Source organism: Ambystoma mexicanum, chromosome 1q (genome assembly GCF_040938575.1).
Source record: "Ambystoma mexicanum isolate Mex_15411 chromosome 1q, UKY_AmexF1_1, whole genome shotgun sequence".
NCBI lineage: Eukaryota > Metazoa > Chordata > Amphibia > Caudata > Ambystomatidae > Ambystoma > Ambystoma mexicanum.
This window is the reverse complement of record NC_090922.1, coordinates 1464210467-1464236943: the sequence shown is the minus strand read 5'-3', so window position 1 is coordinate 1464236943 and position 26477 is coordinate 1464210467. Positions and strand designations below refer to the sequence as shown.

The 26477-nt window shown below is 49.8% G+C and overlaps 1 long non-coding RNA gene across 1 annotated transcript in view; it reads left to right on the top strand.

Annotated features, from left to right (window-relative positions):
* Nucleotides 1-21881, top strand: part of LOC138549686 (uncharacterized) — a 268834-nt gene extending 246953 nt beyond the window's left edge. The window contains exon 3 of the long non-coding RNA XR_011293466.1: nt 21365-21881. This is a non-coding gene — a long non-coding RNA (uncharacterized lncRNA). The remainder of the gene's footprint in view (nt 1-21364) is intronic.
* Nucleotides 21882-26477: the final 4596 nt, after the last annotated feature.

The window sequence follows — 26477 nt, the reverse complement described above, 5'->3', positions numbered from 1 at the left end:
CAAATCAACACATCGTTAGAGATGCCATGACGACCTAGCCAACGGTCAGCACACCCGTGCAAACATACACACCGGACACTCCCACACCAATCCACACGAAGAACATACTCAGTGCTATGACGTAGGCGACGGACACACCCACGGACGTGCATCTTTATTATTTACCACATAGGCTTCTCAAAATGCAGAAACGCAAGACGCATAATGAACTCATCTAAAAAGGCTTGCTCACGCTTCTTCTAAACCCTTGTACCATAATGAGAAATATAACAAAGACACGATACTGGGGATAGAGCAATATGATACCATAACCTAAAGCGCTCTGTATCAAACGGTTCCACCTATGCACCAGGCCCAAGTAGGCCGCAAGCAAAAGCTTCCATGAACATTGAATGAGCAAGAGCTCGGTTTCTGACCCTGCAGAATGAGCCCGGCGAAAGCAGACAGTCAAGGGCACAACGTTGCAAACTCTCATACCGCAAGCCGACGCCAAGGTCGCACCAATTAGCCAGGCACACAGTAAGAAATGCAATATTAATTGTGCAGAATTCTGCCTCAAACACGGTCCCACCTCACATGACCAAGCCAAACCTGATAGGATGCCAAGCCCAGGAGGAAGAAGGCGCCTGGATCCCCCGTTTCAAGACACAGGCAGATACAATTAAGCGACTCAATGGACATCTGCAGCGGTGGGAGTAGTCGGCCTTCCTGCTTATGAATAAATCCTCACATTGTCTGCACATACCCATAGTGAAACATTGTTGCAAATGACAGGTGCACCGCGAGCTGGGAACAGCGATGGTCCCAGACTGGGGGGCTCGCGGGAGAACCAATCAGAACATGGGGCCCTTATCACTGACGCCATTAACATTAACCAATCCTCAGGGGTCTTCATGTAACAATTTTTATGTATCAAACTGAAGGGACAACCCAAGTATACCACCTGACTGACCCTTAACCAATAACAACGTTCTCTATACGTATGCTATACTAACCCTACCACTCAGGGAACCAATCCAGAGTGGCGATAGGTTTTTTGCTAACTTTCTCAGGTGACGCAAGTAGCGCGTCATACTAAGGTAAAAAGGGCCTGCGAGCCCCACGATGTTGAGAGAGTGTCAGGACGGACGCGTACGATCCTTGACCCATCCCTGCCGTTTTGTTTAATAAACAGCAGAATCACCTTGCTTCTTGCGTGTGTCTCATACTCTATCTCTTTTGGGATAAACGGGAGGAGTTGGGGCCTCCCTGCCCGGAGGTCCGCGGACGGCCCAGCCGACCCCGGGAGAATTCCCCCCCGACACGTGGATCGTTAGTTAGTGTTGCATGTCACCCCCTGTAGGGAGACATGGTATCTCCTAGTGTGTGTGTGTGTGTGTTTCTTGGTCACATGGTTCCCATGTGACCAAATTAATAAAAAGTACAAGCTGTTTCCGGCTTGTCAGTCAAACCCAACCACGACTCCGGTGTGTGTTTTGTTCAGCACCATGCTGCTGCTACACCGCGTGCTGTGGGCCCAAGGACGGGGCCCAGCATGAGGACGGTGCCCGTGCTGGGCAACGCTGTCCCTGGACGATGCAGCCAGGTGATTCCAGCTGTTGTGGTGACCCCTGCCTGGGTGCCCGCAGAGCCGGGGCCGCCGTGTGCTGGGTGCCCCCAGCCACATGGGTAGCTCCAGTGATCTGGAGCGAGTGGGGTGACCCCCACTCCTTGATCAGCGGCGTGATCGCCGCCCAAACAAACTGTGTCGGGTGTTCCCGACATGTGCATGGGGCCTGCCCGGTGATCTAGAGCAGGCCCCCAACAATGGCGACGAAAGGGAGGGGCCCCGCGTGCCCCGAAGAAGAAATGGTGAGGCGGGCCAAACTCCAACTGGACCGGCAAAGGAAACAAGGATGGCGAGCTGCCCGCCCCGTCCCCCGTGGGAGACGGAACAAGTCAGCGGATGCACCACAATGAAGAAAAGATGTGGCCCCCGGAGGAGGAGCTGCTGCCCACCCCCCGTGTGAAGGAGGATCTGTGGCGTCAGCCGCGTGAGCTGCTGCCCCTCTCCCATCCGAGGAGGAGGAATGCTCGACGGCGTCGGCCGCAGAGACTGCTCAAGTGCGGCGTCAGCCACAATGAGGGGGAGGCGAACCCCTAGCCGCGCAAGATGAAGCGGCGTGTGTGCGCCCCCTGCCCTGCAGCCTCAGCCGCAACACGTGGAGGCGGAATCCACCGCATGGAGGGGAGCAGCATGTGCAGGGAGCTGCCACCCCCCCCGTGAGGGCGGCCTGCGCCACAGGGAAGAGGCGCTGCTTTTCCCCACCCGGCAGCCACCAACCACAACAAGAGGAACGTGGGTCAGGGCCCGCGATGCAGAGGGGAGGTGCAGCTCCCCAGGAAGACATAAAGCGGCGGCTGCCGCAATGAAGAGGTGGGCCGAAGAGAGAAGAAAAATGAGGCGGGCCCAACTCCAACTGGGCCCGCAAGAAAAAAAAAGATTGAAAACTGGAGAAAATGGCCCGCGGCGGCCCAGCAACAAACAAAGGCGTGGGTGTGGCCAGACAGCACACCTGCACCAAACAAAGCGGGACGCGGCAGTGAGACATTTTTTTTTTCCATGGAGTGGGGGGCTCTCCAAACACGCTGGGCCCCCTGCAGGTGGTGAAGGACTTCTCCGTGCTGGAGCATGATGGAAGGAGATGCCCGGTGGCGGTCCCTCAACTGAAAATAACACGGGTTGTCACCGGCGAGGGGGAAGAGCCCCAAGAGGACATGGAGCGGGTGCAGCCGCAAGGCGGAGGTGAGCTGCCCCTCCCCCACCCGCAGGCCGCAAAGGTGAAGAGCGGCGGCTGTTGCCGCATGGAAGAAATATGTGTGGGTGCGATCGATGCCGGCACCACTCACCTGCCCTGGGTGGTCCCCGTGCCCGGCGGCGAGGAAGCCTGCGGCGCTCCACGTGGGAGCCGAAAGCAATGAAGAGGGGAGCTGGCGCTCCCCACCCGTGGCCTGCACATCTGAGGCGGCACCCCCCTTTTTTCAATGGCGGGCCCAAATCCATCTGGGTCCGCAGATGGAGCAAAAAAAACATGGGGACAATAGAGGGATGCAGCCCCAAAGCAACAAAGAAAAGGGCATAACATAACGATCAACCGTCCTCGCAATAAGGCTGCAGGGACCCAGCCCCTAGTATAAATCGGAGGGATGGCAGCTTTTGCCGGTGTTTTGTGTGCTCCTCCCCACCCGGCAGCTTGGGCACCCTGCCACTGTTTTCCTGCCATCTGCCCCGCGAAGGAGAGGAAGTGCAATAAGGGGCCTGCCGCCAGGTTGCCAGGATGCCATCAAATGTGCCCCTAGATTATGGACTTGGCCGATGTGGCCCCTGGGCCTTCCCAGGTGCGGCTTTGCCGGTCTCTCTTTGTGTGACTCTGTTGTGACTGTCCTAAGCTAACCCGGGCAAGGGTGCAACCTGGTTTTCCTGCCACAACACAGGCACGCAAGATGGACACCGCATATAGCCCCAGTAAGACTGGGAGCCGGCAGACTTTGGACTTGCGTAAAATGGCCCAGTCAATGGAAAATGTAACGCGGTGAACATCTGTATATGTGGAATGCTTCATCGGGTGCCAGAAGCCCTTGTTGGTGCCATTTAGTGATATGAGACCCACTCACCCAGGTTAATAAAGGGTGTATGTGCGTGGGAGTTATGGTTTGTAGAGTTAGTGTGTGATTTATGTTATGGTGTTCCATTTATTTTGTTATGAAAAAGGAGGAGTGTTGCATGTCACCCCCTGTAGGGAGACATGGTATCTCCCAGTGTGTGTGTGTGTGTGTGTGTCTTGGTCACATGGTTGTCCATGTGACCAAGTTAATAAAAAGTTTGAGCTGTTTCCGGCTCGTCAGTCAAACCCAACCTTGCTCCGGTGTTGTTCCACGTGTGCGCCAGGCTGGCGCACCACCGCGTGGTGTAGGTCCAGGGACAGGGCCCTCCACGAGGCCGGCACCCCTGCTGGGCAACGCAACCTCGACTGCTGTCTGGCCATGTGATCATGGCTGTTGTGCGACCCCGGCCTGGGTGCCCCCAGAGCCGTGGCATGGCCGTCGTGTGCTGGGTGCCACCAGCCACGTGGGTAGCTCCAGTGACATGGAGCGAGTGGGGTGACCCCCACTCCTTGATCCGCGGCGTGACCACCGCCTGAACGGACTGTGTCGGGTGCTCCCGATGTGTTAATGGGGCCTGCCCGGTGATCCGGAGCAGGCCCACAAAAGTTAGTTGCAACACAGCGAAAATACAATTATTGCTCAATGATAAAAGGGACTGTCGAATCAAGGTTGTACAAAAAGATCTACTTTTTTTATTACAACAGACAGTTCTAGCACACTGCAAAATACAACCCACCCTGTAAAGGAACACAGAGGACAGACAGTTTCACAAAGGAAAGGGATGCACCCTGGATGCTGACAGTAGGGTAGTCGATAAAGCAATCTGTTTTACCTGTTCAACGTTATTTGGTTTCAGCACCAATGGAGCAAGGGGTCGTAAATGTCACTAGGGGCCTTTGGAGAAGTACCAGGGGGACAGAACCACAATGTACCTAGCGCTTGGGATGATCTTGATGCTCGACAGTGTTGAGTCGGTGCTCCTGCAACAGAGTTCAAGACGGGAGACAGCTGCGGGTATCAGGCGGCAGGCAGTTCGGCAAGCGAGGTTGGATGGAGGGCTGCAGACTGGCCTACACGGTGGCTTAGGGTCAAAAATCGTTGTCTCTGTGCTGGTTGGTGGGGTTGCCTAGAATGCTGGTCAAGGCATCTCAGACAGCTTTCGTGACAGCAGCGTGACAACAGTCCGTGTTGCAGCCAGTCCGGGTTTAAGGGCTCAACAGCCTCGAAAATGTCCTTAAAAAATGGACGCTGATTGATGCTTGTCATGGCACTCCTTTTAGCTTCTTCGCAGGGCTTGTGTCGTCCTTTAAGGCGGACGGCCCAAAGCTGAGGAGAGTGTTTGCAGGCAACGGCCTTGTCCTTTGTTCATAGACTCTCTGCCACTTCCCACCTAGGAAGCTTTCTGGCAGAATCTAGCAGGGCACGCTGTGTGCTGGCTGGGTACCAATTCTGGAGCTGCTGAACGGATCCTCTGAGTCTGGTATCTCACTCTGTTTCATGGGAGATGCTTAGGGGAGGGATCTTGCTTCCCTCATGAACATCCTGGCCTTTCTTCACCGGCGGAAGCTTTAAGGCAAACTGTACCTTCAGCACTGGTACAAATGAGTCATTTTTCTTACTCCTTTCAAAGTCCCCGAATGATCTGCTAAGTGAGGGGCTGAGCCCTCTTTTAAAGCAAAATGGGCGCCAGTGGTTGGTGCAGGTTACGCCTACCTTAAGGAACCAATCCGGGGTCCCCACCAACAATCTTCTGTTATGGGTGAGGTCCGTAGCAGAGTGCTTTGCAACAGGAAAGGTAAGAGGTGACAACATATACTACTAAGTCCCACACATCTTCCTGTCTGTTGTAGATCAAAGAGTCTCTCTGGTTAACTGAGCCTTCTGTGACTCCTGGTAAAAGCATAGGTCTCACTTGAAGTTTGTGGTGAGAACAGACTTCTGTCTCCCTCAAATCACATACTTCGTCCCTCTGAAAGGGAGTTGCCTACTGTAGACAGTTGTCCCAGACATGACATTCACTTCCCTTCGTACATAGGGAGTGGGGCTAGCTTCAAGGGGTCACATTGCATATTAAAGAGGTGTTAGTTTTCCTGCCCATTGTTAAGTTCTGTGACCAGGCCTGTCTGGATAATGAACTCCTGACCATAGTCTGGCACTTTCAGAACTGGGACCCTACACAATCCATCCTTTAAATCCTGAAAGGAGGTTTGACAGGCGGAGGTCCAAGTTACCTTCCTCTGCATCTTCTTGTAAGTTACATCATTCGGGGGCATGGCAATGGTCCCATCCCCCCTGATGAACGACTGGTAGTACCCGTTGAAACCTAGAAAGGCTCTCACCTGCGTCTCTGTGGTGATCAGGTGGCCTAGGTAAGTCACATTACCCTGCGCTATCTGGCACTTTGTGGCCTTGATAGTCAGACCTGCATTCTGCTGTGCCTGAAGCACTTTTTTCAGATGGGATTACTGGTCCTCCCAGGTGTGGCAGAACACGGCAATGTCATCCAAAAAGACAGCACTGAGGTTTTCTAGACCAGACGAAACCTGGTAAACCATGCGCTGAAAAGTGGCTGGGGCATTCTTCAATCCAATGGACATCACAGTGAACTGATAATGTCCTTCCGGGTTTGAGAATGCTGACCTCTCTCTCGCTCCATCTGTCAAGCCAATCTGCCAATACCCTGCTGTGAGGTCAAAGGTACTCATGCACTTGGCAGCACCAAGCTTGTCAATGAGCTCATGTGCCCGAGCAATGGTGCGAGCATATGTCTTCGTGACGGAATTGAGCCCCCTGTAGTACAAAAGTGAACTTCAGTCTTCCCACCACTGGACTTTTTAGGGACCAATACCACTGGGCTAGCCCAGGGGCTGCGGGATGGCTCTATCACTCCAAGGGACAGCATCTTGGAAACTTCCTCCTTGATGGTGTCCCTGACTCTGACCTAAATGAACTATCATATCTTATCATCCAGTAAATCCTACTCTTCACCGGCGTACTGTCTTCAGTGATCACATCATGGGTTAACCAATCTGTGAGACCTGGAGTCCGAGAAAACAGACCGGCAAACTGTCCCAGTAAACGGCAACAGTCTGTCAGTTGCTGTTCTGACAGGTCAGTTGCAAGGTTAACACCTTCAACTGACCCATCTCTGGCTTCAATGTGCAAGAGGTCTGGGAGGGGGTTGGTCTCCTCCTCAGTCTCTCCATCTGTCACTAATGCCATGACCAAGTCATCCCAGCTATAATGGGGTGTTAGCTGGTCGACGTGAAAAACCCTGCACATCTGTTTAGGTCCTTTCACGTCAATGAGATTATTCACTTCACTGACCTTTTCTAGCGCACAGTAAGGTCCAGTCACTTGTCCTGAAGGGCACTGGGTTTAACGGGCTCCATAATCCACCCCACTGGCCTGGAGAATAGACTTTCACTGTGGCCTTCTGGTCGTGCCAGTGCGTCATCAGCTCCTGACTGGCCTTTAGGTTCTTTGTCGACTGTTCCATGTACTTGGACATTCTAGACCGAAGGCCGGGTACATAGTTCACCACATCTCGTGTAGGGGATGAGGGTTTGCTTCACCATCCCTCTTTCACTAGACTGAGGGGATCTCGCACAGGGTGTCCAAATAGAAGCGCAAAGGGGCTAAACATTACTCCGTCCTGTGGCATCTCCCTGTAGGCGAACAGAAGGCATGACAGGGGAATATCCCACCTATCATGTTATGTTATGTTAAAAATGTTCGTACCATGGTACAGCGCAACCAACACCAAAAAGGCAACCTGGCGCTATGACTGAAATCAAGATAAAGGTGAAGCGAGGAACTAGAAAAGTAACGTTTTCAAAGCTTTCCTAAAGTGTATATGAATCAAGCAGACCCGAAGGGAACAATCAGAAGGGAATTCCACAACATGGCAGCTCTAACTGAAAAAGAGCGGCCTCCCATTCTTACCTGACAGACTCTGAGGACAGCCAGGGGGGAGTGGTCAGCAGAACGCAGAGAGCGAGCAGGAACGTAGGGTCGAAATAAAGCCCTATGTACTAAGCAGAGGGATTTGAAAAACACCCGCTTTGCCACTGGAAGCCAGTGGAGGGACCTGAGAACGGGTGAGATATGCTGCTGATACGGGGTGCCAGTAGCAAGGCGAGCAGCAGAATTTTGTAGCACCTGTAGACGATGGACTAGATGATCTGGCTGAGCCAGATGTAAGGAGTTACAATAGTCAATTCTGCTGAGAACCAGGGCAGAGACTACAGGGGCGCGCAGGTGAGACGGAACATAAGTCAGGACCTTCCTGAGTATTTTCAATTGGAGATGGGGAACCTGGCACATTGCACCAATCTGAAAGGCCATGTCGAGGGAGGCTGATAGTTTATGACCCAGATTTTTGACAGTAGGAACCATCACAGGAAAAGCACCCAACAGCGATGGCAAAAAGGACGGTGTCCAGAAAGTAGGAACCATATCAACACCCACAACCATGCCTTTCAGGGTCTTGTTGCCATGCTCAACAAGCCCATTGCTTTGTGGATGGAAGGAGGTAGAGAACGTTAGGTGACTCAGCACTCGTCCCACATAGCCCTCATATACTTTGATATGAAGTTTGATCCCCTATAAGAAACAACTTCCTTGGGGAATCCAACACAGGAGAATATCCCAATTAGTGCCTTTGCAACCACAGGGGCTTTGATGCTCCTCAGAGGGACAGCCTCAGAGTATCTAGTGGCGTGGTCTACCACCACCAAAATGTATCTGTGCCATGAGCTGGTTTGTGGATCCAAAGGACCAACAATGTCCATGCCTATTCTCTCGAAAGGCCGTCCAACCACAGGTAGTGGAATTAAGGGGACCTTTGTGGCACCACCTGACTTGCCACAAGCTTGACAAGTCGGGCAGGACCAGACAAATTTCTTAACCTTTACGCCAAACTGCGGCCAGTAAAAGTGCGTAGACCACCGGTCTGATGTCTTAGTCACTCCGAAGTGACCCGCTAAGGGTTTTTGGTGAGCCAAATCCAAAAAGAACTTTGTGGCATTGGGGACTCACCTACCTCCTGTTGCGCTCGCTCTCAGAGTCTTTTGGCTCACTGTACAGGAGTTCATCCTCCCAGTACACTTTGAACAGTCCATGGGTTTTGGGAAGGAAATTAGCCTTTCCCACTCGTCCCCCGCCCCCCAAGCCACTTTAGAGTGAGGCGAGTCCCATAGATAGATGTGTAATGTACCAGGGGCGAAAGAGCTGTGCTAAGAAACTGGCACGAATACAATATCATGGGAATTATAGATGCATGGACTTAGGGTGAGCATCAAAAAGGCACCATTTTATAGTTATAGTAGACACATTGAGTCCTGCATGGCTGTGTGGTAAACATAGGCCTGGCAAAGAAACTTCCACAGGCCCCAACGCTGAAGGCAGATGAAACCGCGCTGCTAATTCTCACAGAAACGTCCCTTTGTTCCTCAACTGTTGCAATTACTATCCCAGAGAGGGATACACCCTGCAAGGCCATGAGACAGCACCAGGCTCCTCGCAGCACGCATTTCTCCCCATCCGGCCAACAGGAGTAATGGCGCCCAGCACTGACCCAGTCCAAGAACCCCTGTTTTCCACGATGGTGGGCGACCTCCGACCACCAGCAATAAAACCAATGGCCATAAAAGATCTAAACCAACACAACTATTTCCCCTTATCCCACAAATACACCCTTTGTAGTACGAGGTACAGGGAAGAAATACCTTTTAGCTCAAAACGAGGGTAGAAGTCTTGGGTGCGTAGAGTGCAATATGAACCAAGCATAGAATGGGAGGGTCAGCATGACCGTGTTCCTCCCCCTGTGCCAGTCCCTAAGTTTCCCAGGTGCATGCCATAATGATGTGGTAGTATTAGTGTACAATAGTAACCCTGAAACGGCAACATGTGTAAACCCTGACCTTCTGTCCCTGAGGAAATTAGCCCAGCTGACCCCACGTGAGATGAGAAGAGTGGACAATGCAGGAGCCAATCATAGCCTGGCATCCCCTATGGAGCAGGCCCATGCTTAGGGCCCCACCAACCAGTCTGCCGTATTTTGACTGTATGTAATGATGTCACTGATGACGCTGTGCCTCTATAGAGTATTGTTCATGCAGACTCTGACAGAACGTTCTCGAGCAGCAGCGTCCTTTGCTTGCACCTTTGCTTTTGTGCGATTAAAACTTATCCTTTAAAGCAACCTGTTGACCTCTTTTCCCTAGCGGGTTGTATTCCTTCCGGCGTGAGCGTACAGGAGCGTGCCTTCAGGGGCCTCGCCCTTAGCCTGCTCCGCAGCCTGCTTCCGCAGACCCCCCACAGTGGGACACTATTTCGGGGCTGTCAAGAAGTCATTCTGACCTGGGCCCCCAGCTGATGTGAACTCATCCAGCTTGGGCAGGCCCTTCAGATTAGCGCCCACCTGGTCCTTCATTTCAGGCTCCTGTGCTCCGCCAGGCAACTTTGAAGTCACTGCGTCCCCTGCCACCAAAGCAGGGTCCTCAGTGGCTAGTAGCCCCTCTCCAGCAGGAGTAGGCGACACGCCGGTCCTTTCAACAAGCCCTCTGGAAGCACTCCAGGCCGTAAGGCTCAGAGTGTTCAATCTGGCGATTGCTTTGACTCTCGATCGGGAAGCCGCTGCGACTATCTTGGGATCAGGAGGATCATTACCCAACAAACATGGGACAGGGATAGAGTCTTTCACTGCTACACAGCACTGGGTCATTTTGCCAACTGAACGCTACTATCACCAAGGGGCACTTACTCTTTCCATTAAACCCACATATGCTCCAAGCAGTGACGCTAGCCGCGGTGTCTCGGGCCGCAGGAGTTTTGTGTCCATTGATATGCGCATGTTCTAGATAGAGTTCAGTATTATTGGGAACTGGGATCTCTTCTGGAGACACGGTACAATTTCCACTCAGTGTAACACCAATCCACATTGGGCCACTCCTTGGCCTAATCGGAATTCCTCCTCTAAGAGGCCTACACTAATGATGGCCTCATCGGATGAAGGGAGGGGTCGTGGCCAATAGCCATGCAGTGAGGCAGTAGGAACACGAGCTCCCGCTTGATCCTGACATATAAAGCCTTCCTCTTGTCTGTTTTCAAATGAGAATAGAGCAATCCTGTGGGGGAACAATAAGGGCACCCCCAGGCACGAAACTGCAGGGTTCCGAAGATGCATTTGTGAGCAGGGAGGGTGAAGGTACTACGCTGGGAACGCCACAGATGTAAGTAAAATGACAGCTGCTGGCCTGATGCAGCAGTAGTGTTGGACGGAGCAGTGCAGAGGTACGAAGGAGGCGAGCGCCGGTCTGACAAGCCAGAGTGAGGGACGAAGACAAGCGGCGACCCGGAGGCGCAACCGCTAGGTGGCACCCCAGGAGTGAAGTACGAAGCACTGCATGGATCCCAAGAGATCTTCGGTGTAGACAGGTGCGGGACTGGACCTCGAGCCACGGCGGACATCAGGTGAGAGGCCGCCTGCGTGGGAGCCAGGGATCCCATACAGTGAGGAGCTGGAGGACCTGGATTGAGGGGTGGCACACCTGGCAGGAAGACAATGAGGGAGAGTACCGCCAGGACCGGAGCCCGGGCGTGGTGCGAATAGGACAACACAGGTGGCCCCGACGCGCAGGTGCGGGCTTGGGCTGGTGAGCGAGGTGGGACGCTCCGCCGGGGACTTCAGTCTCAGCGGACACAAACAGAACCAACCCCGGGGGCGACTTGGGAATAAAGGCAAACATTTCTGAGGAAAAATAAACAAATAATAATCCCAATAAAGGAAGCTAAAGACCAGCAGTCCCCAGAGCAGCAGAACAAGCAGAAGACAACAAAACCTCCTTTGTCCACACCAACATTGCTGTGAACTATGTGTAGCACAATCAGCTTTACCGTGAGGATCTGAAAACACCACTGAGGCAGCACAAGAGGTGCCATAGGATACAGAGAAGACAGAACCGGAACGGTCCCCTCCAAATCTGAAGAGCACAACCAACTAGAAGGCAACAAATGACTGACACTATATGACATTTTAAAAGATGTGCTGTCGGTGCTAAGGTTCTTCCAATGTGGGACCCCACTTGACTTCTCTGTAATGAGGTCACTTGCTCTCGGGAACCATAAGTAAGGAGCTTTAACTTCAGAAGTTTTGGTCCTTGAAATATCTCTCCACCTGCAACACTTTTCCCCGATGCCCTTGTCTGTTCAGAAAACAAACTGGGCTATAATACTGTGCATTATGGGTCACGATTCAGGAACTGCACTCCTAATCCTTGCCTAGACTAAGCCCTCCCCATCAGCATTCCACAAACCGGTCCAGGCGAAACAAAAGGTGTAACATGAGGGAACCCAGAACAAGCAACGGCACAGCAACAAGAAGCAGTGCACAACCCAGCCTCAGTCCGGACGGCAGCTTTGCAGACAGGCTGACTCAGGCAAATGGGGTAAAAGGGAGGGAAGAGAAGGGCGGGGGGAAAGGGAGAGCCAGAAAGGTGCACTCGAAGTGCGGTAACATAGAGCAACGCCTGCACCCCCAACATCTAATGTGGGTCACGGCAAGACTGACCCATAACAATACAGTAGACTGCTGTTGCGGTACTGGTGTATACAGGCATCATCATTCGTTGGTAGTGTGAGCCGAAGACTCGATCAGCTGGCCCTCACAGACAGATAACATAAACAGGAGAGAGCCCCCACGCCGGGTGCTCGCTCTGCCTGCAATGCGCCGCCTGTGCGACTTGGGTAACATCTGTCTAACATTTTATCAATGGCGGATCCCAACCTCCATGGCCATAACAGCAAAGTAGTACTGACTGCATCCGGGACCTGGACAACAGTGCAGTCAAACCCCACTAGGTACATACGAAACACGCCAGAACCCAAACCAACACTGACTCTGCATAAGGGCTAGAGACACAGATAAACCCCGGACAGTGCTGAACACCGAAAGCAGCTCGCGCCAGGACCCCAGTAAAGGCCTAGAGCGCTAAGGAAAATACTGTGAAGATGCCAGAAAAGCAGCACAATGGCAAGACTAAGCAGACAGTGATGGACACATATGTCTGCAAAGCCGGACAAGATCCACAGTCCTCCGCGGACACCGGTACAGCAAGGCCGGAACCTCTTATGAAATGGCAAGAGGAAAGTCCCATTCTAGAAGCTATTGCAGCGCTAAAGTCTGCGGTAGAACAGAAAATGGATGCAGTAATAATGGACGTGGGGCTGCTACGTCAAGACGTACAGACACTGGCAAACAGAATGGGCACCGCAGAACAGGTGCGAGAGAAGACCACTAAGATTACTAGCACCCAAACCTAAATAACGGACATGCTGGGAAGAATACAAATGCTGGAACACAGAGCTGAAGACGCGAAAGGCAGAGCCAGAAGAAATAACATCTGTATAATGGGCCTGCCGGAGGGAGAGGAAGGCAGAGACCCTACGAACCATATAGAAACCCTGCTGATAAAAGAGGTCGGGCCAGGCAACCTTTTACAGGGCTTCACGGTGGAGAGAGCTCATAGATCCCTAGCTAAAACAAAAACACCAGGTGCCCCACAAAGGCCTGTGATAGCCAAAATCATGAACTTTAAGGACCGAAAGAAGATCCTTACCTTCTCATGGGAAGGCTGCACAATTATCAGAGGCTCTTCAAGACTGTCGATCTACCCTGACTATGCCATACAGGTGCAAAAGCGTAGAGCAATGTTCGGCCAGACGAAAGAACGTCTCAGAAAAGCGGACTTGAGATACATGCTCCTGTTCCCAGCTAAGTTAAAAGTGCTATATAACAGAAGACCCTCCTTCTTCAAAACCACTGCCGAAGCACAAACTTGGATGGATGAAAAAGGCATACCCCAATTAGTAGTAAGGCACAACAATAACAATATACATGCGTGATTATAAATGGTGAATGACACCCAGAGCCGAGCCTGGACTAGTCCCCACTGAAAATAAGAAAATGAGAACTGACTTGTCTAATACAGCAGGAAGAGCTATGAAACCTCACACCTGAATTATAAGCTGCCCGACTGCTGAGGAACGAGCAACCCCTGTAACGTTAACTAAGTTTTGATGCCAGTTGTAAGGCATCACGCTGCTGCTCGTGGTCTCCTGCATGGTAGGATGGCGCGAGAGAAGCAGTTATGCCTGAGAGAGGGGTGTGGGGAGTTGGGCGTTTGTTTAAAGTTAAAGTTTGTTTGTTGAAAGTTGAAATTGGGGTGAGGGGATGCAGCCTAAACAGCAAGCATATGCGTGTCTACCCACTGATTGAAAGTACACAAAGAAGAGGCAGGGAGAGTCCCAGGGAGTATCAGGGCGGGAAACCAGATTTACATTGGGGGAAGCATTGGAGACAACCCAAAGATCACGGATAAGGGTGAAGGGAATAGTGAACACTAGCCTCCAAGGGAACAGAAGCATCAACCACGGCAATGAATGAACAACGGTGCCCATGGGAACACACAGGAACATGAACACACCACGGTGACGCACCTTGAAGGAACGAATATAGTAACGTCGAATGAGAGAGGGTTTCTAATTATGTGAAATGCCTAAGAGTGTACATGTGGCTAAATAATATGAAGGTGAAAGTTGCATTCCTACAGGAAACACAGTTGTCACATGAAATACAATCCATGATCGCAACTTGAAATGGGGGGAAAACTATATGGTTCGGCATACTCCACTTATGCCAGCAGTGTGCTCACATGGGTAGCCCCTAATGTCCCCTTCCAACTACTAGAAGTCAAAAAAGATAGAGAAGGAGGGCTGCTAATAGTACACTGACTACTTGAGGATAAAGAAGTGTGCCTAATAAATACATATGCCCCTAACCAGGACGTCACCGGGTTCTTCAAAACAGTAGGGCCCGAAATAACAGCATACAGAGGAGCGACATACATATGGGGCGGGGACTTTAACTGTACACTCAACCCACTACTGGATAGGTCAGACAACAAATTTAAGAAGCCGACCCCACCAGCGAAAACTTTGAAAACCCTCTTGAACCAATTCTTCCTGGCGGATGTTTGGAGAGACAAGCATGGCGAGGACAGAGGCTACTCTCATTTCTCAGCTCCACATGTTTTACACACACAAATAGATTACGTGTTCCCGGGAACAAACCCTAGAAAAATTTATCACAATAGAGTTTAAGGCAAAAACGCTCTCAAACCATGCCCCACTATTAGCAACGTGGCTGCATACAGCAGCAAGAACCCGGTACCAACATGGCGTCTACGCGCAGAAGCCCTATAGGAAAGGGAATTCCAAAACCACATGTCAGATGTAATAGCGGAATACTTCCAACTCAACATGGGTAGTGCAGAAGGGATAGGCACTCATTGGGCCGCCTTTAAAGTAGGGGTACAGGGCACAGCGATTGGGAAAATGGGAGGCCTAAAGAAGGAAGTAATAAGGGAAATATCAGACATAGAAAATGACATAGCGAGGGAAGAGAGAGCAGCGGTTTTAACAGGTGTGGAATCAGCTGAACTGTTAGTACCGAGACTGAAATGCACTGCTATCTGGGAAAGACTAGGGAAGCTAGACTATACAAAATACACACAAAAGCTGCATGCCAAAGGAGACAAACCAGGCAAGCTACTGACCTGGCTTACTAAGTGCGAGACCCAAAGGGAAGTGATAAGCGCAATCCGGCACCAAAATGGGGAGGTTGTTAGAACACAAAGGAATAAATGAGGTGTTCACTGCATTTTACGAGGAACTGTACTCGCCAATACAGAGTACAGAGGAGAGAAACTTGCCTGAGGCCCTGCTCCAGATTGAGCTACCAAGACTAACTAATTAGCAAGTTGCGGTCCTGGACACACCACTGACATTAGAAGAATTGGAAGCAGTGATAGTAGATCTCCTGATGGCTAAAACCGTGGGTCCTGATGGGCTCCTGGGAGAGTTCCATAATGAATATAAAGAATCGATTGCGCCCAGGCTCTTAGAGGTCTATGAAGAAGCATATGAACGTGGCATACCACCAGATACAATGCGAGAATCGTCCATTATACCGATCCTGAAACCAGGGAAACAACCACTAGACTCTGGTTCGTACAGACCGCTCTCCATTATTAACCAAGACAGTAAGGTACTCACGGCAGCCCTTGCCAATAGATTAAAACATGTGATAATGACACTGGTACACACAGACCAGATGGGATATGTACCAGGACCCAACACACTGTGGAATCTGAGGAGACTCCACCATATTATCGATTAAACTAACCATAGGCCGGGATAAAGCACGCTAACCTCCCTAGACGCGGTGAAGGCTTTCGATTCAGTCTGATGGGACAGGCTACTGCAGGTGTTGGTACATTTTGGAATAGGTCCTGCATTCCTGAGATGGATCAAACTGATTTATACGAAACCCCAAGCCAGGGTCGAAACGGGTAGAACGGTCACGAGGAAAGGGGAAATTCACAGGGGCACAAAACAGGGCTGTCCACTGTCGCCTACATACTGGCCCTAGAACTCCTGGCAGTCTTCCCCAGAAAAGAATACGCTGATGCGGGGATAAGTATTGACAACACCACCCGCTTAATCTCCTTGTATTCAGATGACATGCTCCTGTACGTTAACCAACCAGAAGGAACCCTACCACACTAGCTAGACGTCATAGCAGGATTTGCCGAAATGTCAGGCATTAGTGTCAATAAAGACAAGTCTAGCCTGTTCCCCTTAGTGGCACTCAGAAATTGAGAAGAGAGCAATTACCGGACCTGGGCCTAACATGGACGTGTGATACCTTCCTCTACCTCGGAATCAACACATACCACGACCCGGCGGAGTTGCACCAAAACAACACCCTGGTGGCACTCCAGAAGGTGTTGATCTCCATGGCATTTTGGAAAACATTGCCCCTCGGGATACCGGGTAGAGCGGCGGCTGTTGAAAATTATAGTACTTCCCCGCCTATTATATCACTTCACTAATGATACCCCCAAACAATTCTTCCAACAATTGAACACGATCATCAGAGAATTCTTGTGGAGAGGAGGTAGGAATAAAATAGCCTTAAGTACACTACAAGGAGACTACAACCAGGGGGGGGAATGAAATTACCACAGTTTTGAATTTTACTATCTAGCAGGCCAATTACAGTTTGTTGCAAAATGGCTGGGAGACGAGCCCTCCCAAGACACGATACTCTTACAACCCGCACTAAGTAAATATTACCTAAAAGAGATAATATGGGCGAGTATAACCCCGAGCCAAAAGACTGCCTTACTCATTACATTAGGCCTCGCCTTGTGGCAGAGAGCATGGAAGATTCTAAAGACCCCAGACCCTTGCTCCATACACGTTCCCCATGTGGGACTCATAGGCAATAAGCCGAGAGCCCTAGGGCCATTCCGCAGGCACTGGGAAGCCAGAGGGGTTGCCCACATAGGCGATCTACGGAAGGAGGGACAGTGGGTTGAGTTCCTGGGGCTAATGGCAGACCATGATATACATAGAGGTCAGTTCATGTTATACAAAAGCATGACCGAGACGCTGAACAAAAGATGGCCAGAGCTGAAAAGGGGAGTGGGAAATAGTGAAGGGCTAGACACCTGGTTTGATGTGGTGGATGGAGAACATACTGTGTCTAGATTGTACGAATTGCTTCTACATATCTATAGCGCCAGGACACTGCCCGCAGGTAGAAAATGATATGATATGATATGGCATTTATAACACGCCTATACACAAGTGTTTCAAGGTGTGACGAGGCAAAGGAGGGGGAACAGAGGGAAGACAGAGACAACGATCTTACTAGACCAGGTGGCATTGAGATCGCGCAAGTGCAGGGGAAGGGTGAGGGGCAGTACATGGGATCGACAGTGGAAATAAATAGAATATATAAAAGCAATAAGTAAAAGGTGCGGCCAGCTGGTGGCAAGTGCTCGTAGGGGACTGTAGGGTTACAGAAAACAGTCCCCAGGTGCAGCGGTTGCCAGGGAGGTAGTGCAGGTGTGCAACTGACGGGGGATGAGACCAGGGCCTGAGATCAGAACATAGCCAGGTGACAAGTGCAGTTTCAGTTTCAGCCAGGAGTTCAGCAGGGGAGAGGTGGAAAGAAAGCAGAAGCAAAGAGGAAGCTTTTGAGGTGCTTCCAGAACTGGAGATGGTTCTCCTCAAGTTTCAGGGAAGCAGGGAGGCTGTTCCAGAGGGAGGCCCCAGCTGAAGAAAGAGATCTATCACCAATTTGTTCCTTGGAGAAGCGACTGACCCTGAGGGAGTTGGAGGCCGATGAGCGAAGAGCTCGAGAAGGAAGATATTTAGGAAGAGAGAGTTGAAGGTATTGAGGCCCAAGGCCCGAGAAGGCCTTGTGGACAATGCAGAGGGATGTGGGAAATGGGGAAATGAACTGGGGAGAGCCTTGACAGATGCAGAGTGGGAGAGGGCTCTACAGTACGCCAAAAAGGTCTCCAGGAATGCCAGATTTCAATGAACACAGTTATATGTGACGCAAAGAGCATACCTAACACCGGATAGGCTGACTAAAATGAGCGTTAGCGCCAAACAGGCATGCCCAAGATGTGCTACTGAAAATGCAAACATGTTTCATATGTTGTAGTCCTACCCGGTGATTGAGAAATTCTGGGAGGAGATCAGGGTAAGAGCAGTTGAGGGGGGGTAATCCAACTACACAAGCGGCCACCAGAATCATATCTATTAGGATTATTCCCGAGAGGCAACAGACGGCAATCATACTTAGCCAAAATGAAAGACTTAATGTGAATCCTGGCAAATCCAAAACAGGTCTGACAATCGAAGCGTGGTGGACAGACCTCAGACGCTGGTCATTTGCCGAGTTGGCAGTATGGCATAGCGCATTGCAAAGAGGACTACATTAGAATAATGTTGGGATAGAAGCCTGAAATGCATTGGTACAAACTATGTTCACTCCCAACGGGGACCACACTGACCCAAGAGACACTGGTGGCAGGGACCAGACCACAAACACTCCCCAGGAAGTACTGATGAAACACGACCACTCTGAATAGTGCACCAATCGAAATGGCAACAGAGGACTGCCTCACCCTACTCACCTGTGGGAGCAACCCTAGCCCTGCCTGTAACAATACCTACACTAGATGAAACATTGACCCTGAATGTGCTTTGAACTGTTATACCATGCTGTGTGAAGTACTCACCTACTGTATGTATGACTGTTTTGTTTCTTACCAGGTCGTACCAAAAACCAATAAAGTGTTTTTTTTTTAAATGGTGGCCTCATCCATAGTGAGGATTCAGTAACACTACAGATATTGACTGAAGAGTGGTACAAGGTCGACAAGGAGAAATTGCAGTACTGCCAAAAGGACGTTGTGTATCTAGGACAGATAATACCCTCGGAGGGGAGAAGGGTTATCGCAGAAAGGGTGGCTGTCATACACAACAAGCCACAGGCGTGCACAGTAAAAGAGATGCTGCAAATTCTGGGACTGTGCAATTACTGCAGGTCCTGGATCTTTGATTATTCCACCTACACCAAGCCCCTCCTCCAGGGGTTGAAGGAAGCACAGAAAGGAAAGTGGCCCATAAATTGGACAGCAGAAATTATCGATTCATTCCAATAATTAAAGAATGACCTCAGCCATGGACCCATCATAGCAACTCCTCATTATATGAAAATGCTTTTTCTTTTCTCCAGTTCTAATGGTCAGGTGCCGACAGCCGTTCTCACCCAGAAAAAAGCTGTTGTCTTATTATAGTGCTCATTTAGAACCAGCAATGCAGGGATGTGTTCCAGGTGAACAATTACTTGCAGCAGCAGCATTTGCAATACAGAAATCATCCACAGTCACTATGAGCTGTCCAATGACGCTCTATGTGGAGGATGCAATATTGCCATCTTGGACAAATCCAAGTCTACCCTCACCACCCAACGAGCTTCAGGATATGAGGTAATACTGTCAAATCATTCCATTAACATAGTGAGATGCCACGTTATTAACCCAGCTACATTTCTCGCAGAGCAAGTGCAGGAAGAGGAATATGTACACAATTGAATTACCTACCAAGACACATTCGACTTTCTCACCACAGTTCAGGAAGATCCCTTAGAGGAAGAGGAGTTACTTTTCGTTGATGGGGCATCAACGATTGATCAGCACTCAGGTTATCGGCACACAAGAGCAGTTGTGAGGCAATATAAGTAGGGGGTGTTTGAGGTTATGTCAAAACTGAGATTGCCTCTACACTATTTTGCAGAGGCACCCTCTGGCTACGGAATTGTGAAGCACCTCAACAGCTTGCTTGAAGAACGCCTTGCAAAGATGTGTGAAACACTTAGCAAGAGCTGGCTGCACTGCTTGCTGCTTGCTTTGTTTGCCCTGTGTAACCAGCCTAGCTCTGACCACCACCTCACCCCACAGGAGATTGTTGCAGCCAGGAGCATGCGGGCACCGCTCACTCCTGTGCATACGGTCTCTCGAATGCTCACAGCTCTGCCGAGGTTTTCTGGGCAGAGTTTCGGGGATACCTTAAAGAACTTACCAATTGCCTAAAGTTTATTTCAAGACATTTTGCAACTCACAAAAGCTGACTGGCCGCATGATCTGCAGAAGTCTCCACACCACAAGAGGAAGAGTCCCTACTACAGCAGCTGCCACTGTACCCAGGGGATAATATCTACTTAAAGAACTTTACACATCGATGGAGAGAGCACCGATTTGTGGGCCACCACACGCCACCCCGACATTGCTCAAGGTGGAGTCCAGGAGGTTATGGATCCATATAACAGACTTCCACCGGGACAAAGGCAACAACAGCCCTCCAGTAGAAGATCACGCAGGAAATATAGTTTAACTAACGTTATGTTTCTTAACATCAGTTTGTCCTTTCATCAGACCAGACAATTGTTTCTCTGCACCACAGCACAATTATATGAATAGAGTGCTGAATTATATGAATTATGCCTTGTATTTTATTGTTGCTGTTTTTTCTCTTTCCTTTCCTTTTGCTTAAAGTAGAATGGGGCTCATTAGTAGGAAGTAGTAATGATTTAGCTGTGGCACAGAACGTTAATATGACAGTGAGTAGAAGTAAAAGAGAGGTCTTGGCATCCAAACTCCTGGGCAGTAGGAGGGGTGAGCATCACACCGACAATGATAACATGTGGTACAACATCATGAGCATAAGTGGGAAGGGAAAATGGCACCGCCTTTGTCTGTTCCCTAATACCACACGCGACAGGCACACCCAAGCTATTTATCCCTCAGGAAGTACCAACACAGAGAGCTCACTGTTTAGTTCATCTGGTTTTGTGCAATGTTTGGGGGCTGTTTCAGGGGCACAAGGTCCAAGTACAATGGGTAGAGGAGCGCAATGTCATTTATGAGGATAATTTCATCAAGCTAAAAATGACGGCAGAAAAGGAATACACAAAAAATGTGGTATTACATTATGAGACAGGGGAGTCAATAAGGGGGGAACTCTCATTCACCACCTAAAACGCAATGTTCTGTGTGAACGAATTAGGCCACAAATGCATATTGAGGGTGCACTGTTCTATAATGATGAATGGGTGGAAGGGTTGATAGGATGTAGGGCAGAAGGATTGGTGGGGTTTTCTGAAGAAGTAGCAGTAGCACATGAATAACAGTTGTGGTATTTGGGATAGTAATGTTAAGGTATTAGCCTGGATCAATGAAAATAAGCAACCAGTACAAATAAAGACACTCGCATGCTCTTCTTTATGTTTCAGATCGACAGGCAATACCATCCTGAGCAGTAATAAAGCATGCCAGAGAGTAATGGAACTCCCGAGCCTGCAGGCAGGGACTGCGGCCCTGATGGATATCTTTTAGGCCTGTGGCACCCAAGCGTACTGCCAGCTCCCACCAGTGTTCCGACTGGTCTCCCTAACAAGGACAGTGGGCAGCGCTCGGCACGCGTGTCCCGCGTCGGCCAGGCAGCGAATGAGGACTCCACTAGTCAAAATGAAATTCCTTTCTTACGCACTGACTAAGCAAGCAAACTGTTTACAGAATGCCTAATTTAAGCAATTACGGAGCCACGTCAACTGTGGGGCACAAATAATGTAAATTAGAGAATGCTTACATGCTGATCGGATAATGTGAAACAAACGTTATAAGCTACATAGCAACCTATTTTTTTTTTTTTGCAAGTGCTATGCAGGTAAACATTTATTAAGAGCACATCATTTTAACTGTTTAATAAATGCTAATGAATAAAGTCAGTGCATTTGTATTAGCATCATACTCAATGTTTAAAGAATCTGTGAACTGCTTGCAGGAGGGAAAGGGCTTAGAAAATGTTGGGCATGCATTTCGAGGATTAGATAGCGTAGAAGGAGCAGCACTTCTGCAGACAAGGTGGGTGTGTGGGGAGGGCTACCCGGCACCAGTGTGTGAGGTCTCCACCTTGTCACCAGCCGTTCTGGTGAGGTAGTGACTCAGGACGCAAGCCGGGAAGAGCTGAGAGCAGGATGGATGAATTCCCTATGTGGATGGGCTGCGCTCTGTGGTGTTCCCGCGCAATTCTTCACCCTCATAGCACGGGTACTAGCCCATTTGTTCGAGGCCTATTTATTCGAGTATTTTCTACAGATTTTGCCACAAATGTAGATGGGGTTAGGTTTAGGTATTTATTAAGTAGGCGGTGGGGGGCGGATTACGGTGGATCTCCTCCCCTTTATTTTTCAGTAAAACCCGTAAAAAATAAAAAAGCAAATGGGCCTCAAACAAGTTTTTGCGATGGAACATCATGAAGCGTAGCGGGAAGCCTTGCTCCCTGCAGCAAGCTCCTTTTATCCATTTGCCATCTTGTGCTTTCTATGGGTCCCTGGATGGACATTACTTGCACCCGTGCCTGGGTTCAACCTCAATTCTCACCTTCTAAACCCCAGAACAGTTATTAAGGGCATACACAGTCTTATCTTTGAGATTCATAATTATATCTGGCTACAGAAAGCCTGCGCCCTATCTAGCATAACATAAACCATATGCTCATGGGCGTAGGACATGGAGAGCATGGGGGAGGGATAAATGCCCCCCCTACAATTTTAAGTGGGGGAGCTATAATAGCTTTTATCCCCCCCAGATTATTTGTGTCTCTGATGTAAAATACGACTGCAGCCTGCACTGCAGGCTGCAGTTGTCAGGTACGCTTGCAAAAGTTAAAGTAGAGTCTACTTTTACTTTTGAAAGCTTACAGAAGACTGACTCTCTGCGACTTCTGCTGCTGCCCCGCGCCTCACATAATCAATGTGCCCAGGCCGGGGAACAAAAACTGCACGTGCCCTGCCTGCGCAGTGCACTGCTGCGCAGCCTCAGCCTTCTTTTTTCAGAACGAAGGAGGAGCCAGGCAGCGACACGTGCTGCAGTGACTCTGTGCTCGTGACAGCGTGTGTGTTATCGAGGGAGACAGAGTGAGAACAGGCTGAGCAGGCAGCAGCTACCGTAAGGTAAGTCAGTCAAGTGCCCCCCCTCCTCTCCGAGGTGCAGGGCGGCATGGGGAGGATTTATTGGAAGGAATGTGCGGCTAGGCCAATGTCAGATATGGTTTCTAAACACGCGCTGCGAATTGCAAAACTGATCACAGGGAATCTTGGTCTCTTAATGTTTCATGAAACATTTCAATGAAACATTAAGAGGCCAGGATTCACTGATCAGTTTGCAACGTGCTGCGCGTGTTTATAAACTGTATATCTGACGTTGGCAGTGGCACACTTTCATGAATTGAAAAACCTGAGGCCATGCCAGTGCTGCCCTTAAGTTTTTCAATTTATGAAAGTGTGCCCCAGCCCCTGCCAAAGAGGAACATCACGATTCGGAATGGCTCTTTGTTTGTTCCTCACTAATGGGCAGCCAGCGCTCACATTAAAACTCCGAGCATTGGCCAACACGGGCTTGCAAGGCCGCACAAAAAATGCGAAGGCCATTCACCTATACAGCAGAGGATCAAGGGTACACAATAGGAGCCGGTATATATTGACATGTACATGCAGTTTCTATACAAATGCCACAACACCATTTGATATATTATGTATTGCCTTTTTTAAGGAGAAGGGCATGATGATTATTTTTGCTGCTTACACTATACTAGTGCCCCTAAACCAGTGGTCTTCAAACTTTTTTGCCCGGGGACCGCCTGAGCAAAATTTGGACAGGTCGGGACACCCAGAAATGCCAAATGGACAGTATATATTGCGCAACATCACCTGCTCCCATTGTAGTTGCTTGGCTCCCTCATCCCACTCCTACCCAGTCCTTGGTTACTCCCCACCCATCACACACCCTGGGCTCTCCCCACTCTGCTCCCACCACTATCCCATGGTTCCCGCCCATTGTGCTCCCACCATAGTCCCTGGGTTCCCCCCATCCCGTTCCCAACAGTCTGAGGGCCAGTGGCGGCTGGTGATTTTTTTAAGTGACGGGGCATAACTATTTCCCCCAAAAATGCCATAGCGACCGAGCATAGTGAGGGAGCCCGAACCAATAAAGGGGGGTTCGGGGGGGTTTCCCCCTGTGAATTTTTTTTAAATAAAGAGTTAAAATGTTGCATTGTAGAGCATACTTTTAACTAAAACACGGGTAAATAGCCAAACAGTTTGCAATTGGTGTTGGGGGCCCATGGGGCAGGCATGACATTTTTTACTGGACATCTATAATAGATGTCCAGTAAAAAGATACCATCCCTGTCCCCTGGGCCCCACTGGGACTAACACAATCAACATGATTATGTGTGTATGCAAGGCGCTGCACATTCATACAGCAATCACTCTATCATTCACACGAGCATCCATCACCATACAGTCACTCAGAACATAAGCATATACGCATCCATACACATGTTAAATAAAAACAATGAACATAAATGTACCTTCTGCATTGGCCTGCGTGTGGGTGCTGAAACGTCCTGCTCCAGGCTGCTCTGTCCGTATGTGCAAGGAGGCATAGAAGCTCCTCCTCAGACATACAGACATGCAGTGCCCCAGCCAGGATTTTCAATGAGCTATGCAATGCTGGCGAAGCAAAACGCCCCAGCACTTGCATGGCTCAGTGAGCATGTGCGGCTGGGGAACTAAACTGAACTGTCAAAGGGAAACAATGTTGCCCTTTGACAGTTCAGCCAGCCCAGGAGCACTCCATCAGCTGGAAAAAGCAGCTGAGGGAGTATTCACTGTTCCACTGAGCTGGCTCCTTAGCTCCTCTACAATGGATGAGGTGCCAGGCTCGGACTGGCCTATAGGGCAATGCCTGTACCAGAAATGTAAAATGCTAGTGTGGGCCAGTCAAAATGGGCCACCATTTTGGCCAATGTGGACCATTTTGATGAGTTACGTAACTATGCACTTAGTAATTTTGACCATTGTTGCTGAATATATCACAATTTACTTATATTTTAACACAAATCACCACCTTGGGTACTACTGAAACAGTGGGCCTCATTACAACCCTGGCAGTGGCTGTGCCGGTAAAACCGGCACGGCTGCCGCCGGAGTTGCATCCGGGTACGGCACCCGCGAATGGGCAATTACCGGGTCATGCCGAATTAGACAGACCTGATAATTGCCCTTTCGTGGGTGCCGGTACCGGTAGATCCCCATTCCCATTTGAGCCCCATAGGGCTCAATGGGAATGGGAGCTCGGATGCACCGGCACCGTTAATAACGGTGCCAGTGCATCTGACGAGCTGTGCTCGCGGGTGCCGCACGGCCTGCCAGGTCAGACCCGGCAGGCTTTCAGGCACCCTCGAGCACAACTTTTACTATGGCGGTACGGTAGCAACGGTGCCGGTAGCTTACCGGCACTGTTGTTACCGTACCACCATAGTTGTAATGAGGCCCAGTGTGTGACTAAAGGAATGAATATCCATTTAAAACTGGGGGCCACTTTTTCATTGTTGCCTGAGATAGTTTCATGCTTCAGCCCGACCATGTGAGCCACCCAGCCCATTTCTTCCAATCTAAAAAAAAAAAAAAATTTTTTTTTTTATTTTTTTTTAGATTTCATGCTGAGCTCTCAGGGGCCCCCAGTGATGCACCCGCGGACCCCTAGGGGGTCATGCCACACAGTTTGAATACCGCTGCCCTAAACCGTCAGGTTACTTTGAGATTGTTTCTAGTTTATTTCCTTAGAGTTGGATCATGCTGACTGCACCTAATAAGTTTCTCTGCAAAAAAACATTACAAATTTTATGCATCTATAACTGCTTTCCAAAATGAGACCCGGTCCCCCAGCTGGAGGCGACATCTATTGCTGTGACACTTTGTCCTTCTTCACACTCACTCAACATGCTTAGCATACATGGAGCAACAAGAAACTCTGTTAGAACACTTACGATTGAGGCATTTAGTTATAGTGTACACTGCCAACTGAGTCACTTCTAGGTAATCCCAAGTAAACATATATAGAAAATAATGCACAGTGGGAGGTCACATGATTCACCCAGGATCACACAATCTGGCGAAGACTGGATTTTCTCCAAGATGTCCCTGTACCCCAGGCCTGGCTTGCAAAGTGCAGACACTGCCTGAGATATCAGCCTGACATTGTATACGAAATCCTTATGAAACCATATAAAGTCAAATGAGGATGAGCCAATCTCAAGAAGGGCTGCTACGTGGGATATGTGATCTTTTCCATAGTAATGGCTAAGGTAGACAAGGGAAAACACTTGATGTATACTCTAATATCAGTAGGCTTCACTTAAGGCACACCCCTCCACCTCTTCCCACCAACTCACGCCTGCTTGAAGTTTGGATGGTACCACACCTAAAGCTTGGTCTCTGACATGAGAGCTACCTGCATTTCGCTAGTTCAAACCCAGCAGCCGGGTCCACTTAACCTTTC